The sequence below is a fragment of the Nycticebus coucang genome, chromosome 4, assembly GCF_027406575.1.
Source record: "Nycticebus coucang isolate mNycCou1 chromosome 4, mNycCou1.pri, whole genome shotgun sequence".
Classification (NCBI taxonomy): domain Eukaryota; kingdom Metazoa; phylum Chordata; class Mammalia; order Primates; family Lorisidae; genus Nycticebus; species Nycticebus coucang.
The window spans coordinates 145,455,951-145,470,358 of record NC_069783.1 but is presented as its reverse complement, the minus strand read 5'-3'; the positions used below and the strand labels follow the sequence as shown (position 1 = coordinate 145,470,358).

At 51.1% G+C, this 14,408-nt stretch overlaps 1 long non-coding RNA gene across 4 annotated transcripts; it reads right to left on the bottom strand.

Moving 5' to 3' along the window:
• Positions 1-676: 676 nt before the first annotated feature.
• LOC128583686 (uncharacterized) lies at positions 677-14,066 on the bottom strand. Of its 4 annotated transcripts, none has more exons than XR_008379523.1 (5): positions 14,048-14,066; positions 13,751-13,826; positions 13,152-13,269; positions 5,179-7,238; positions 677-4,731 (listed from the first exon to the last, which is right to left on the bottom strand). It is a non-coding gene; the product is annotated as an uncharacterized LOC128583686 (long non-coding RNA). The 4 variants fall into 4 exon arrangements; XR_008379522.1 differs by lacking the exon at positions 14,048-14,066 and adding an exon at positions 9,244-9,364 and having other exon boundaries at positions 13,751-13,930; XR_008379524.1 differs by lacking the exon at positions 14,048-14,066 and having other exon boundaries at positions 677-3,605; positions 4,512-4,731; positions 13,751-13,929.
• Positions 14,067-14,408: the final 342 nt, after the last annotated feature.

Below are 14,408 nucleotides of genomic sequence, written 5' to 3'. Positions count from 1 at the left end.
CTCCCAGTGGCAACCAGATTTCTGCACTAGAGGAGAGATGTCATGCTCAGAGTCCAGCCTCCTACATCCAAACGACCATCTCCTCCTTCTCTGGGCGATGCTAATAAGGCCATTCCAGCCTTAGAACTGGCCCAGTGGACTCTGGCCTCACAAGCAGCCAATGTGAGACAGTAAAGTGGGACGTCTGTCTGCAGAGCCAGCCCAAGGACATCTGCTTGCCAAAAGGAGGGGGACCAGCCCCCCCCCGAGGGGGGGCCCAGAGCTCGGCAGGGCTGGGGTTAGTAAGAAGAGATAACAGGGTTAGTAGGGGCTGGTTAGTAAGTCAGAGCACAGCGCCAGCGGACAGAGGCACCTCAGCAGACACACACAGGAGTCGCTAGGAGAAAAGGAAGAGCGCACGCAGGCCCGTTTGTTTGTTAAGGGATGGTCGAGGTGCATGTGAGGCACCCCCAGTGTTAGACGGGTTAGTAATCGAACAAAAGAGCTGCCTACAGAAAAGAAAGCTGAGAAGGAGGACGAATGTGGGGAAGAGACAGTTAGGGGTTTAAAGCAAGTGTCTGGCCCCAGGCAGAAGGGTCTGTGTGCAGAACACCCAGAAAGACCAGGCCTAGGCAGGAGGTGTGATCAACCAGGTTTGGGGGGCCTCCCACCCCAACCCTCATCCTTACTTTTTCAAGTATCTTCTGTGTGCTAAGACCTCTGTATTGAAGGGACTCTTCACTGCCACCTGTGAGGTATCAGTGCTCCTGTTCTACCACTGAGGAAACTGGAGTTCAGAGAAGTGAGGCGACTTGCTCAAAGACACTCAACAGGAAGTGACATGGTTGGTGAGTCTTATTTGCATGCCTTGTCCTGGAATACGGGTCTGCACAAAGATCCCAGCCCACGGGTAGGCCCTTCTGGAGCTTTGTCTGCCCCCATGTGCCAGTGCCTTGTAAGGCCCATGAGCTGCATGGTTAGTAGGGTTTGGCTGCGGGGTGGCAAGGGGTTAGTAGGGCATGCTGGGACCTGGTTAGTGGGTTAGTTGGCTGGCAGAAGGCCAGGCACCTCATCACACACCGCAGCGTCCCGGCCGAGCCCTGGGTTAGTAGGTTAATCACACCATGCAACACTGCCCCAGCCCCTCCAGCTGTGCTCCAGAGGCCTCCCAACCCATACAGCCCGGGAGCAGGACCTGACCAGGCAGGGGGTCTGCCTCAAAGCCCTTAACCCCCACCAGAATCAAGCTTAGCCTCATAGACCCTGCCCAGGAACATTCGCCTCCTTATTTCTTCGCTGTGGCTCTCAGAGCCTCCACCCACTCACCTCCCAAAACACTTCACTTCCCTGAAAATGAACCTTACTTGTCCTGGGTCCCATCGTCCTGGCTGGAACCCCCTGCCTGGTTCTGATCAGCCCTTTCCCAGTAGGCTGGATCATTGTGCCCGCGCACACACCAGCACTTGTCCCCCATAGATGTGATCCCCCAGTGCCACTATGTTCAGTGGACATCTCTTCTGTCAGCGACTGCCAGGCTTCTACCTCCTCCAACCACCAGCCTGCCCTACCCCCATAAAAAAAAAAACTGCATCAAGCTGGCCTGGCTCCTGGAACCAAGTTCCGATTCCCCAGCCCCTCCTGGTGCCCCTCCTGGTCTGCTTCCTTTCCAGCCAATGCCACAAAGCACCTATGTGTACCTTGGTTATGCCACTCCTATCACCTCTGTATTTTTCCCATAAAACCCCCAACTAGCATCTCACAGTGCTAAAGTACGCTCTAGGAGAAAAGGATTCTGTAGCCAGAAAAGTTGGGAAACGTTTCCTCTTCTGTCCTGTTGCAGAGTATTCAGAATTCCCATTAGTACCTTAAAGGCTCTGATAAATTCTATACTACAGAAACCTACTAAATTTGAACTCACTTTTTTTTTTCTCTGAAAGAGCAATAGCACCCCCTAGAACTTACTTTGGAAATTTTCCCCACAGGCTCTCAGCTAAACCACATCTTTCTCATCCTTCAAGACCCCTGTTGCTTTAGCCTGCCTAGGAGGATGTTCCAGACTACTGCAGCCCTTTCTGGGTCTCACTCCCATCACCCACCCCAAGAGCTGGGGACTCACTCAGAGCCTGTGCCTCAGGTGACTCGTTATGACCCTGTGACATTTCCAGTTCTTCATGTGAGCTGGTTTTATCCCATCCAGCATGCTGGTGAAATCCTAAAGGTTTCAACTGCCACCAGATTACCATCTGTCTGCCCCCTGAGTGACTAGCACAAAAAAGGGCCCCAGTAGGTGCTCAATTCTGATGAGAGAAGAAAAATGTAAATACCCCAGGAGGCACTATGCTACAGAGGCCATGAAATGCTACCACTGCCCCAAGTGGCTCCAAGAGAGATATTAAGAAACCAGGCAGGAAAAAGGCTAGTAAGAAATGCCTATAGGGCAGGGTGTGGTAGCTCACACCTGTCAGCCTAGCCCTCTGGGAGGCCAAGGCCAGTGGGTTGCTTGAGGTCAGGAAGTCAAGACCAGCCTGGGTAAGAGTGAGACCCGGTCTCTACTAAAAATAGAAAAACTAGCCAGGCGTGTGGCGCACCCATGTAGTCCCTGCTGCTCAGGAGGCTGATGCAAACGGATTCCTCTAGACCAGGAGTTTGAGGTTGCTGTGAGCTATACCATGGCACTCTACTCAGAACGACAGAGTCTCTCAAAAAAAAAAGAAAGAAAGAAAAGAAAAGAAAAGCCTCTGGATTCAAAGTTTTATAGTCCAGAGAACCAAAATTAAACAAACCCTAAATCTAAACTCCCAGATGGATGGGGACATTTACCGAGCACCTCCTAGGATCAGGCCCTGTGCAAGGCAATTGTGCCCACCAGGCAAGCACATGCAGCCCACTTCACAGAGTGGAAATCGAGACTCCCAGAGGTGAGGCAACTTGCCCAAGGATGTACAGCAGAGTGTGCACCCCACACCTGATCTGGCTTCAAAGCTGAGGCTCTTCTACAGACATCACTTTTCCTGAGGGCTTTTGGCTCTCTGCACTGGGTCCGGCCAGTTCCACGTGTCCCCAAAGCACTCAGAGCCACCTCAGCACAGGACCTGCCACTGTGTTTCTCAAACCTTTTACTCCTCCCCTTCCCTGTGATGGTGGGAGTTCCAAAGGGAGACGGCTCCATGTTTGTGATAACCACCCTGTTATGAACTGAATTGTGTTTCCTTCCTCCCCAAAATGCATATGTTGAAGCTCTAGCCCACTATGTGACCGTCTCCCCTTTGGAGACAGCCTGCAGTCCCCAACTCCCAGGCTACAGACCTGAACCAGTCTGTGGCCTATTAAGAAACCAGCCACACAGTGTCACTGCCTGAGTCCCCCTCCTGTCCCCTCCACTCCCACCCCTAGTCCATGGAAAAATCGAAGTCTTCCATGAAACCAGTTCCTGGTGCTGATAAGTTTGGGGATTGCTGTTTTAAGGGGTTGATTAAGGTGAAATGAGGTCATAATTTGATAGGATTGGTGTCCTCATAATAAGAAGAGACATGCAAGCTCAAATGTGGGTTTCTTACTCTCTCCTTCTCTCTGCCCTCTGCCACATAGAGAAAAGGCCACATAAGGACACAGTGAGAAGATGCCACCTGCAAACAGAGGAGAGAGGGCTCACCAGAAACCAACCCTGGCACCTTGATCTTGGACTTTCCGGCCTTCAAAACTGTGAAAAATCAAATCTCTGATGTGTAGTATTCTGTTGTGGCAGCCCACAGTGAGGAGTACACACCTGCTCCACACCCGGGAAAGGACACAGGGCTATGAAATTTGCCTAGGCTGCTCTCTTGCAAACTCTGGGACTGTCTCTGCTGGAGGGGGTTGTAATCAGGGGTAGAGAATGGAGAAGCAGGTGTGTGAGGCTTGTGCTCCCAGCCTCTGCTCCTCAAGAACAGAACACAGGATCAGTGCCCAAAGGAGTCCAGGTCTGACTGGGTGACCCTTCAAGGGTGAGGCTGATTCCCTTCAGATGGCAGGAAAAAGACCCAGGGCTATCTATTTCATTGCAATGAGATTTCCTGGCCTGGGTCCCCACTTCTTAGAGACTCTCTCTTTTCAGGATGGCACAACCTGAGCCCCACCGGCTACCCCTTTCAGAGCTCAGCAATACTGGGGGAAGGCCTAGGTTCCCCCAGGCCCTAACTGCCTCCTGCCTGTAACCCTCTGGGAGAGGAGAAGCACAGAAAAGCCCCACCCAGGAAGCCCCCAAAGAAATGACAATTAAGCACAAGGCAAATGGCAAAAGACAGACAGACCACCCCAGGAGCTGCACCTGCCCACCCACTGGGAGTCCCCTGCCCAGTGCCCATCCTGTAGGGCAGGGGAGTGGTCAGTGAGGCCTCAGCCCAGGCTAAGCTCTGTCTGGTCTCTGGCCAAAATGCAAAAAGGAATCAAGTCCAGGCAGGGTCAGGAAGCGGCCTCCAGCCCCAACAGCAGGGCCCACAGGTAGAGTCTGAGCAGGTGGGGAGGGGGTGGGGGCTGCCTGGCCTCCCTCATACCCCTCAAGCTGTCCTTCAGAGCAAGGTCTGGTACTGGGCTGAGCCAAGTATCATCGACCAGCAAAGGCTCTTATCCACAGCATGCTCCATCCTAGCAATTGGGAAGGATGAGATCTTCAAGGGATCATCCAGGGTTCCAGAAAAACACGGAAAGCTGCTCCCTGGGTCACCACGGCCAGAGTCCTGAGTCAGCCAGGCTCCAAAAAGAAGACCAGGAGTCCTGGAGATGGGGCGGGGGCAGGACACGGCAGGTGAGGATGCAGCCTCCATTCCCAACTTCCCATATGTCCCTGCATCCAAGGGGGCACACAGACTCCCGAGTCTTTTTCTTGGGCCCCCATTACCCACACAGCATGGGTGTGAGGGCTTTAGACACTAAAAATTTTTAGAAGAAACTTAGGAATCAAGAGGAAGTGATGAAAGCTGAGAAAGCCCCACCAGGGAGCCCACCACAAGCCCCAAGAGCATCGTGAGCTGGGAAGAGGCAAGAGTTTGGGTGGGTGGAGGGGAACTTTGGAGTCCTCAGGTGGCTTGAATTCCTTTCACAACATTCACACTGAGTGGACCTCCGCACACCACCATCCCTGACACACACACATGCACACACACCCCTCCCAGGACAGGGAGTTCAAACCCTTGCTGAGATTGTGACAGAGCATGTTCTTACATGAAGATCCGAAAGGACAGGACCATGTCTGTGTTCACCTCTGGATCTCCAGCTTCTGGCTCCAAGAAGGTGCTTGGTCCATGTCAGTGCTGGATGAAGGAACATGCTAAAATCTCTGCCATGTGTCCACCCACAGAGGTCTTGATTCTGTCCCCACCCAGCTACCCCCACCAGGACCCACAGAACAAGACTTCCAGCTACCTGGTTCCTGGGCCTTCTTCTCATGAGCTGAAGTGTTCTGGCCAAGCCTGGGGCTGGGGATGGGGCCTAGGAGGAAGGGCAACCTACCCGCTGAATGCAACCGCCTTCCATGCTTCCCCGACACCTGCCCCCAGCTTACCTGACAGCAGCCAGCCAACACATTGGCAGCCCAGGCAGGCCTGGTTCCCAGCTCCTTCCCCACACAGACCCACAGGCCCATCCTGGAAGACAAAGGAACCAACCACATCGCAGGGGAAAACCACACCCAGGTCCCCTCCCAGGCCAAGGCCTGGCCAGAGAAGGTAGTCCAGGAACCAGGGAGGCTGAGCCTAGGCACAGCACCCACCACCTCCCCTTCTCCCACCCCAGAACATCCTTAAAGAGTGTGGGGGGCCCTGGAGGAGGGGCTCCCTTCAGCCACCTCTGTTCCCCAACAACTGCAGAATGTGACCCAGGATAAACTCAGCAGCTTGTTGACAGCTGAGAGGGAACACTGAACAGGACATCAGGGTCTAGAATCTACCCCTGCTACTTTGCGGGGCCCTGGGAAGCCCATCCCTCTCTCTGGGCCCTGGGACAGCTCCCAACTCTGACACCCAAGGAGCACCACAGTTGCCGTCACTGGAAACACAGGATAAGAAACAGGAAGGACCCTTCTGCCAGCCTCGGTTACTTTTCTGCTCCTCCCATCCTTCCTGACCATGCACCAGAGGAAGCTGGGGGAGCCAGAGGCTGGGGTAGGTCTAGTTTAAGGGATCATCCTATGTCACCAATCTGGAGAAGACCAGAGAATGAGCACTAACCCTGACCCAGGACTACTTCCCCGGTTTTGGTGTTGGTGACAACTGTGCTATCTCCATCAAATGGCAGACCAGAGCCAAGAGGGTCAGAGGGGCCTCTCAGTTTATTTTCATTTTCTTTTTCTTTTTTTATTACAAACCTTTTTCTTCTTTCTTTTTTCTTTTTCTAGTGTGTGTGTGTGACAGAGTCTCACCCCGTCACCCCGGGTAGAGTGCTGTGGTGTCACTGTAGCTCACTGGGCTAAAGAGATTCTCCTGCATCAGCCTCCTGAGTAGCTGGGACTACAGATGCCCACCACAAGGCCTGGATAGTTTTTCTATTTTTCATAGAGATGGGGGCTTGCTCAGCCTGGTCTCGAGCTCCTGAGCTCAGGTGATCCACCAGCCTTGGCCTTCCAGAGTGCTAGGATTACAGGCATGAGCCACCATGCCCCACCCTTCTGAGCTCATTTTCAGAGTTTGCTTTCAGCACCTGGGATTTGGGCACAAGCCCAGAGCTGGAAAGGTACTTAGACCCTTGCACTGAGAAGACTGTGTACAGTGGCGCAGTGCTGAGGTCTCTCTATTCTTGACTGCAAGGCTGAAGAGTGCCAGCTAAAGCTTATGAATACTATCTCAAAAGGATACACCTGAGAAGGGCCAGTCTCAATCACCAGGGAGTCCCAAACCTCCGTCTAACGCCAAGTCTACAGAGGCACAAGATGAAATCATTTAACTCAGCTCTGCAGAAGTTCCTGATAGTAAACTTTATAAAATATTACACCCTATACCAAAAGTGAGGTATGAAAAATCACTTTCTGGCGGGGGGGGGATCTCTTAAAATGGGGACAACTCTTTCTTTCTGGGATAGAGGTAGAACAAACAGTGAATGAGCTACATTACCAATTGTCCCCTTCTAACTTGGCATTCTAGAATACGACACTTCTACAAAGAACAGTATTCTGTGGGCTCGTGAGCTTGAATACTTATCTGCAAGGTGGCTTCCCAGCATGGATGTGAATGTCCTGAAGAACGTGGAAATTCTCTTCTCTCTTCTTTATCCCTGGAACTTGCCGTACTCTGTAAATAGACCCTGGGCTGCTTGTAGGAACATTGCTTGAGCAACAAGGACTCTTTCCCCTGACCCTATGGCCCCAGAATCTTTCCTATGAATAAGGCAATGAAGGTTTCAAAGGAACTTTTATTTCTTGGGTGGAGCTGACACCGTCTTAGAGGATAAAAAGGAAGGCATGGGCTTTGGGGAGGAAACCATGCTTCCCTCCCCTAACATTATCAATGCATGATTCAAAGTTTATTATTTTCAGAGCTTAGCTAGTGCCTGACACATGGTAAGTGTTCCTCCAAAAAAAGTTACTTTCATCAGTGGATGATTTACCCTTTAAATAAATCTTTGTGTAATACTTACATTCCAGAAATATGAGCCACATTTACCTTGTGTCAGTATAGCCTCAGTCAGGCAGCAGAGATCAAATTCAAATCTCCAGTCTGGGTAAATGGTTAAGCAAATTGCAGCACAGACACACAAGGGAATCTACCTACTATGGCATGGACAAGCCTTAAAGACACTATGCTAAGGAAAGCACACGAGCACAACGGCACCCATATTGTACGATCTCATTTACACAAAATGTCTGGAAAAGGAAAACCTAGAGAACTCAAAATTAGATTAGTGGTCCCTGGGGTCAGGGGAGGGATGAGGATTCACAGCAGATGGGTGTGAGGGACCTCACTGGAGCAGTGGAAATGTTCTAACTGATTAATGATGATGGTTGCACAACTTGGTAAATTTTCTAAAAATAATGGGAATAGGTGAGTTACATGGTATTTAAACTATGCCTCAATGAAGTTGTATCAAAACAAAGAACTGAACTGCTGAGACACACAGCAACTGGAAAACATTATGGAGCAAAAAGGAAACCAACCATAGAGAGCAGGACAGTGGTCTCCTGGGGCTGAGGCTGGGAGGGGACGCAGGGCAGCATTTTAGGGTGATGAAAATGTTCTGTATCTTGAGTGTGGCCTTGGCTACACAGGTGTACGCATTTGTCAAAACACCATGAGGCTGGGCGCAGTGCTTACGCCTGTAATCCTAGCACTCTGGGAGGCTGAGGTGGGTGGATCACCTGAGGCTCAGGAATTTGAGACCAGCCTGAGCAAGAGTTAGGCCCCATCTCTACTAAAAAGAGAAAACTAGTTGGGCGTGGCGATGCATGCCTATAGACCCAGCTACTCGGAAGGCTGAAACGAGAGGACTGCTCAAGCCCGAGAGTTTGAGGTTGCTGTGAGCTATGATGCCACGGCAGCCTACCCAGGGTGACAGAGTAAGAGTCTGTCTCAATAAATAAATAACCATTGAAATGCATGCTTTAATCATACATTTTCTTGTTATGTAATGGATGTGTTTCTTCTACACAAATTATATCTCAATAAAGTTGTTTTTGTTTTTTTTTTGAGACAGAGTCTCAAGCTATTGTCCTGGGTAGAGTGCCGTGGCATCATAGCTCACAACAACCTCCAACTCTTGGGCTCAATTGATCCTCTTGCCTTAGTTTTTCTATTTTTAGTAAAGACGGGGTCTCATTTTTGCTCAGGCTGGTCTCAAACTCATGAGCTCAAGTGATCCACCCACCTCAGCCTCCCAGAGTGCTAGGATTACAGGCGTGAGCCGCCGCACCGGCCCTAAAGTCATTTTTTTTTTTTTTTTTTTTGGCAGCTTTTGGCCAGGGCTGGATTTGAACCCTCCACCTCCAGCATATGGGGCCGGCGCCCTATTCCTTTGAGCCACAAGTGCTGCCCCCTAAAGTCATTTTTTTTTTTAAACTTGTTTAGGTGTGATGAAGACAGGAGCTGAGAAATGCCACATCAGAGGCCACACAAAGACCTTGTTGGTGTGTTCCAGGGCCCCAGCATCTCAGCTCTCAAGGGTCCCCTACTACAAACTAAGGTCAAGGAGCTCATCAGGAAGCCGTGATGGAGGGCCTGGAACCCAGAGGGCCGTCAGAGGCCTCTCCTACCCCTGAGATTCAGGAGATCTCACACATACGGATTTCACAGTGGATCTGACCTCAAAGCATGAAGCTGAGTGCACAGGAGGAGGAGGAACACCTCGGTTTTCAATTCATGCCAATGGGGTCATGGTAGCCACATTAACGTCTGGAACCGCTGGGGTGGACAGATGCCTTCAGCTGTCACCAAGAAAGAAAGAGACAGGAGTGAGGGAATAAACACCTGCCTGTGGGCACAATGTAGAACAGATGCTAGGGACCTGTTTTGAATCGTAGCTTTTGCCAAAATTGATTTCTTGGGACGCAGCAAAAGCAAAACAAGAGACAGGGAGCATCTTGGTCAGGCCAGTGTCCAAGAAAACATCCTCATGCACTTAAAAGGACATGAGCTTTATGGCATGGATTCCTGTCTTGCTCTGCCACTGGCTAACTGTGTGACCTTGAATAAATCCATCACCACTATGAGCCTCCTTCTAATCCATGCGGTTGCTATGAGGATTAAATGAGGTGATACCTATTACATATTAGCTTGAATTCTACAATTTTCTTACATCATCATCATTATTATTATTACCATTGTCCACACTCCTCATGGGATACTCATTTTTCCCCCTAAACAGTGTGGGTAAACTGTTTGATAACGGATGAACAGCTGTCAGGGAAACATACATCGGTTGCATTTTAGAAGCCCCCTGGTGTTTTGGTCTTTTTTCCCTGACTCTGGAATAAAAATCCCTGCTCGGAGATTTGAGGCAACAGAAGACGTTGACCTGAATTGCCTCGGATGAGGGAGTGCCCCAAAATAACGGAAGCTCCCAGGAATAATGAGATGTGCGGTACGCCTCTCAGGAGATGTGCTGAGGGATGCTGTGCTTGATGAATTCAAACACAACGTCCACAAAACAGGAGATTCGAAATTCAGATCTTCAAGCAAAGGAAACTCTGAGATGGAGAGAGAAGAAAGAAAAACAAGGAGGAACGAAAGGAAATGAAACTAACACTTATCCAGAACAGATACTAATTGAGGCACCTTTATCTACATGACAAAATAAGTTGGGTTTTACTATGCCCATTTTACAGATGAGGAAACAGGTTCAGAGTGAAGTGCCTTGCTCTGAGGTCACCAAACTGGAAAATGGTGCAACCAGTATTCTAAACAGGCCTCTTGGACCCCAGAGGGCCAGAAGACTTAGATTCAAATATGTGGGGAGGGTGGGGAATGCTACATGAGAAAAGACCCGAGGGAGGTCATGGCCATCTGCATCACAATTACTATGAAGAAACTGGCCCATGATCACTAAACCATTTTGGGTCTCTTTGTTCCAGTTGCTTTCATGGTCTGGGGGCAACTGATTGTCTGCTTTTAGGAGAGGGAAAGGCATAGTGTAGCAGTTACAAACACGGTTCAGAGTCAGCCTAGATACAGGTTCAAATCCTGACTCTACAATTAACTTGCTGTGTGACCATGAGCTAGTCACTTCACCTCTCTGAACAAGTTTCTCATCAGCAAGACCTCATTCTCTGCTTTATCTTGTGGTGTCCATGAGGTAAGCACCAAGCGAGAACCTTGGTAGATGGCTACTAAAAGGTAGCCAGGCTTGGTTACCAGGCATCACCTCCTCTACACCTTTGAGTACACAACAGTTCAGCCCCTCCCTCCCTTTACGACTTGACAAACGCTCCCAGAGGGGCCCACCTGGCACCACATAGGAGAAGGGAACACCTGCCTCATCTGGTCTGATCAGTGTATAAAGAGATGGGGAGACAGATGTCACTCTCAGCCAGACTTCACCTCTGCCCCTGAGAATCTCTGGCCATTGTTCCATGGAGCTCCAGCTGACAGATGAGCCAGGCCTCAGGAACAAGGGAAAGGATCCTTTTGGAACAAAGGACTGGCCTGTAAGCTATTCATCAGCCCATTGAACTAGCACAAGGGACCCAATGCCCCAGAAACACGCTGCTCAAACAACCCAATATCACCCAGGAGATGAACCAACAGCCTCAAAAGAAATAAAAGCTAACAACTAAATATCGATACAAGATTCAGATGCTGAGTCAGTGAACTCAGCTGGCACCCAGCGGGTGCACCATAGCATTAACTATGTTAGGCACCTGCAGGGTGTCAAGGACTTCACACATACTGGTTTATAGCCTCACAACAGATTTTTAAAGCCAGAATTATGATCCCTACCGTAAAGAGGAGGAAACTGAGGCTCAGAGAAAAAGAAATGACTTCCTTGCTGAGGATGACAAAGGTGGGGGGAAAGTTAAGCTAACTCTCAACTGTTTCTCTTTCCACTACCCTCACTGCCTTGATGAATCAGTTGAAGTGTAATCCTGCCCTGGGGAGAAACATGGATCAGATGCAGAGAAAGGACCTCAAAATGAAGATGGAGGGAAAAAAATGTTATCAGCAGAGCTAACAACAGAAAACAGACAGAGAAGACCACGTTTGCCTACTCTATGAAACATACCTCTCTCAGTGATTTCTGAAAAGGTCATAACAGCACTGAGAAACACCTCAGATGTAGTTGTTTTAAAGCAGTATACATATAATACCATTTCAATTATTATTTTCAGTAACAGAAAATACACCGGAGGGAAATACATTGAGAATCATTTTTCTTTTCCAAAACCTCTAAAATTATCATACATTTTGCTACACTTATTAAATTTGTTATTTAAAAATCGGTAAAAATTATAAATTTCTCATTGTTAACGCAAGCATAGAGAATAATTCTCCTAAAGCTTCTGGTAAAGATTATGTGATTCCTTCCCAGGACTGTGAAGACTTCATCTGTCTCCTGTTAAGGGGTGTGGTCAAGGGTAAACATTCAGCAGGAAGGATATAGGGTAGATTTCAGGACAATTCTCAATGGTAAGGGTCATTAAATAACAACATAGGCAGGCATGGAAGGGCTTAACATAAAATTCCACCTACATGACATTAACCAAATTCAGAGTGGGACAAGTTCAATAGCACCCAAAGCTAGGAGCTGGCAATGTGCCCCAGAAACTGCCCAAACTGCTGCACGATTCTGGACTAGGGGTGAGGGGTGAAGTGGGGGCACTGTTCCCTCAACCCGCCCCCATAATTAGGATGAGGTGGGAGTAAACATTAGATGCCCAGCCCCACCCCAAACCTGCTGACTCATCCCCCTGGCCACGTGGCTCAGACATCTGTGTACTGGAAGCAACGCCCCTAAAGTCTGAGAACTGCAGTCCTCAGGTTTCCCTGTCTGTCGAGTGGAATTACTCATCCCTGCCCAGTGTCTCCCCCGCCCCCCTTTCCGGGAGACCGCGACTCTCCCAGATGCTCTCAGAAGGGAATACGCTTTGGAAGGCAAAGTACTGTGCCCAGAGCTAGTGTTCTGCTTTGGACCATGTCCAGTCTGAGGACAGCACCGAGAAAAAACAAAGCCATTTCAGCAAGTTCTCTCCGGGTCCTCCCCGCCCCCCACGGCAGGTGCGGGTGTTCCTTCAGCGGCGGCACCGCAGTGGGGTGCGCACGCCAGCAGTCCCGGGCTCAGGGCAGCGTCTGGTCTGGGGCCTGGATGAGGGTGCGAGTCCAAGGCCCGTAGGCCTCCCCCTGCGCAGTCGGAGAAGCAATTTCTCTAGCTCAAGACCTTCTCTGCTGGAGGAGAGGATTAAGTCTGGGCCCTTTCCTCCCAAATCCCCAGCCTCCCCGGAAGCGTACTGAAGGAAAGGAGAGGTGGAGAACGGAGCTGATGGGTTCCCAAGCCTCCCCAGACCCTTTGGGGTATGCAACAGGGGCTTTAGAGGCCGAATACCTGGAATCAAACTCACTGGCTGTGTGACCTTGGGCGTGTCGCCAACCCTCTCTGAATCTCCATTTCTTCTTCCTTAAAATGGGTTTCCTACCACCCCGTGGGACTGTTGTGGCAAATGAATGCAAAGCACTAAGCCGGTCCCTCTCCACAAACTGATGTACGATCCTCATGCTTACCATGGTCACTATTCTTTCCAACGAGGGTGGTTGACCAGCCCTTTCCATTCTTCGGCCACACGGAACGCCAACACCGGACACCTGGATTTGAGCCCCAGAAGCGAAGGAAGGGCAGGCGCTGGGGGGTGGGCAGGGTGTGAGGAAAGGAGTTGGACCCCGCCCCAACCCCAACCCCAGTTTCAACACTGTCTGGGCTCTGTCCATGGTTGGCCAGTTAACTGCTAAGCGGATGGGCTCAGAAGGGCCGGGGTCCGTCCCTCTACGTCTGTCTGTTGGCAGCGGAAGGGAAGGGTCTTTGTTCCCCCTCAGACCAGGACTGCAAGATCTCCATCCGCACTGGACGCCCAAAGCGTCCTCCCCTTCTCGGTCCCCACGCCCCATTCCGGCCAGTCTTGGCTGCGTTTAACATATGAGGACCGCAGCGCCTCTTCTTGCACCTAACGCGGGGCGCTTCGGGCAGCGTTTGCCATACCCTGCATCCTCCCCTGGGACTCTGGGACCTACCCTCGGCCTCCAACTTCAGGGGATTAAGCTGTTCCTCGCACAGAGACAGGGACGCTTGGGAAGTGAGCGCTGTTAGGATGCAGGGGGAGACTTACCTCGGGTCGGCGGTCCTGCGGGCGAGTGCAGAGGGTTCTTTGTGCCCCAGCTCACAGCGCAGAACTGGGGGAGCCCCTGCAAGCGCCTCCCATCACAAACTCCTCCCCGCACTCGTCCGCAGCCTCCCTCCCTCTGGTCCCCCGAGCGCAGCCGGCGTCGTCTTTGTAGCTGCTGCAGCGCCCATGAAATTTTAATGTGGGAGCAGTTGGCTGGCTGAGGCGCCCCACCCCCGCCCTCGCCTCTGCCTTCCTCCCGCCTCCTCGCGCCCCTGCATCCCCACCCTCCACCCCTTTTACCCCAGTCTCAGAGTCCCAGCGGGGGACGTGGGCTGCCACGGGGTTTGGGGGAGCACACCGCCGCCCCTCCGCACAAAGGCGAGAGGTGGGCGGTGCGCTCAGCCTCCTGCATCCTAGCCCGCGGCGCTGCCATGGCAACGCTTGCCCGGCTGCTCTTGGCAGCAGAGAGCCCAGGGAGAGAGGCGCGCACCGAGGGCAGACCAGGAGGGCGGAAACCTGGACCCTGGTGTGAAAAGACAGAAGACACTGGCCCCAGAGCCCTACCAAGTGCTTAGCCTGCAAGGCCTCGGTACACGCCTCGAAATCAGCCCTAGTAGATGGGCACATGGTTATGGTGGAGTCAAGATTTGAACCCAGGTCT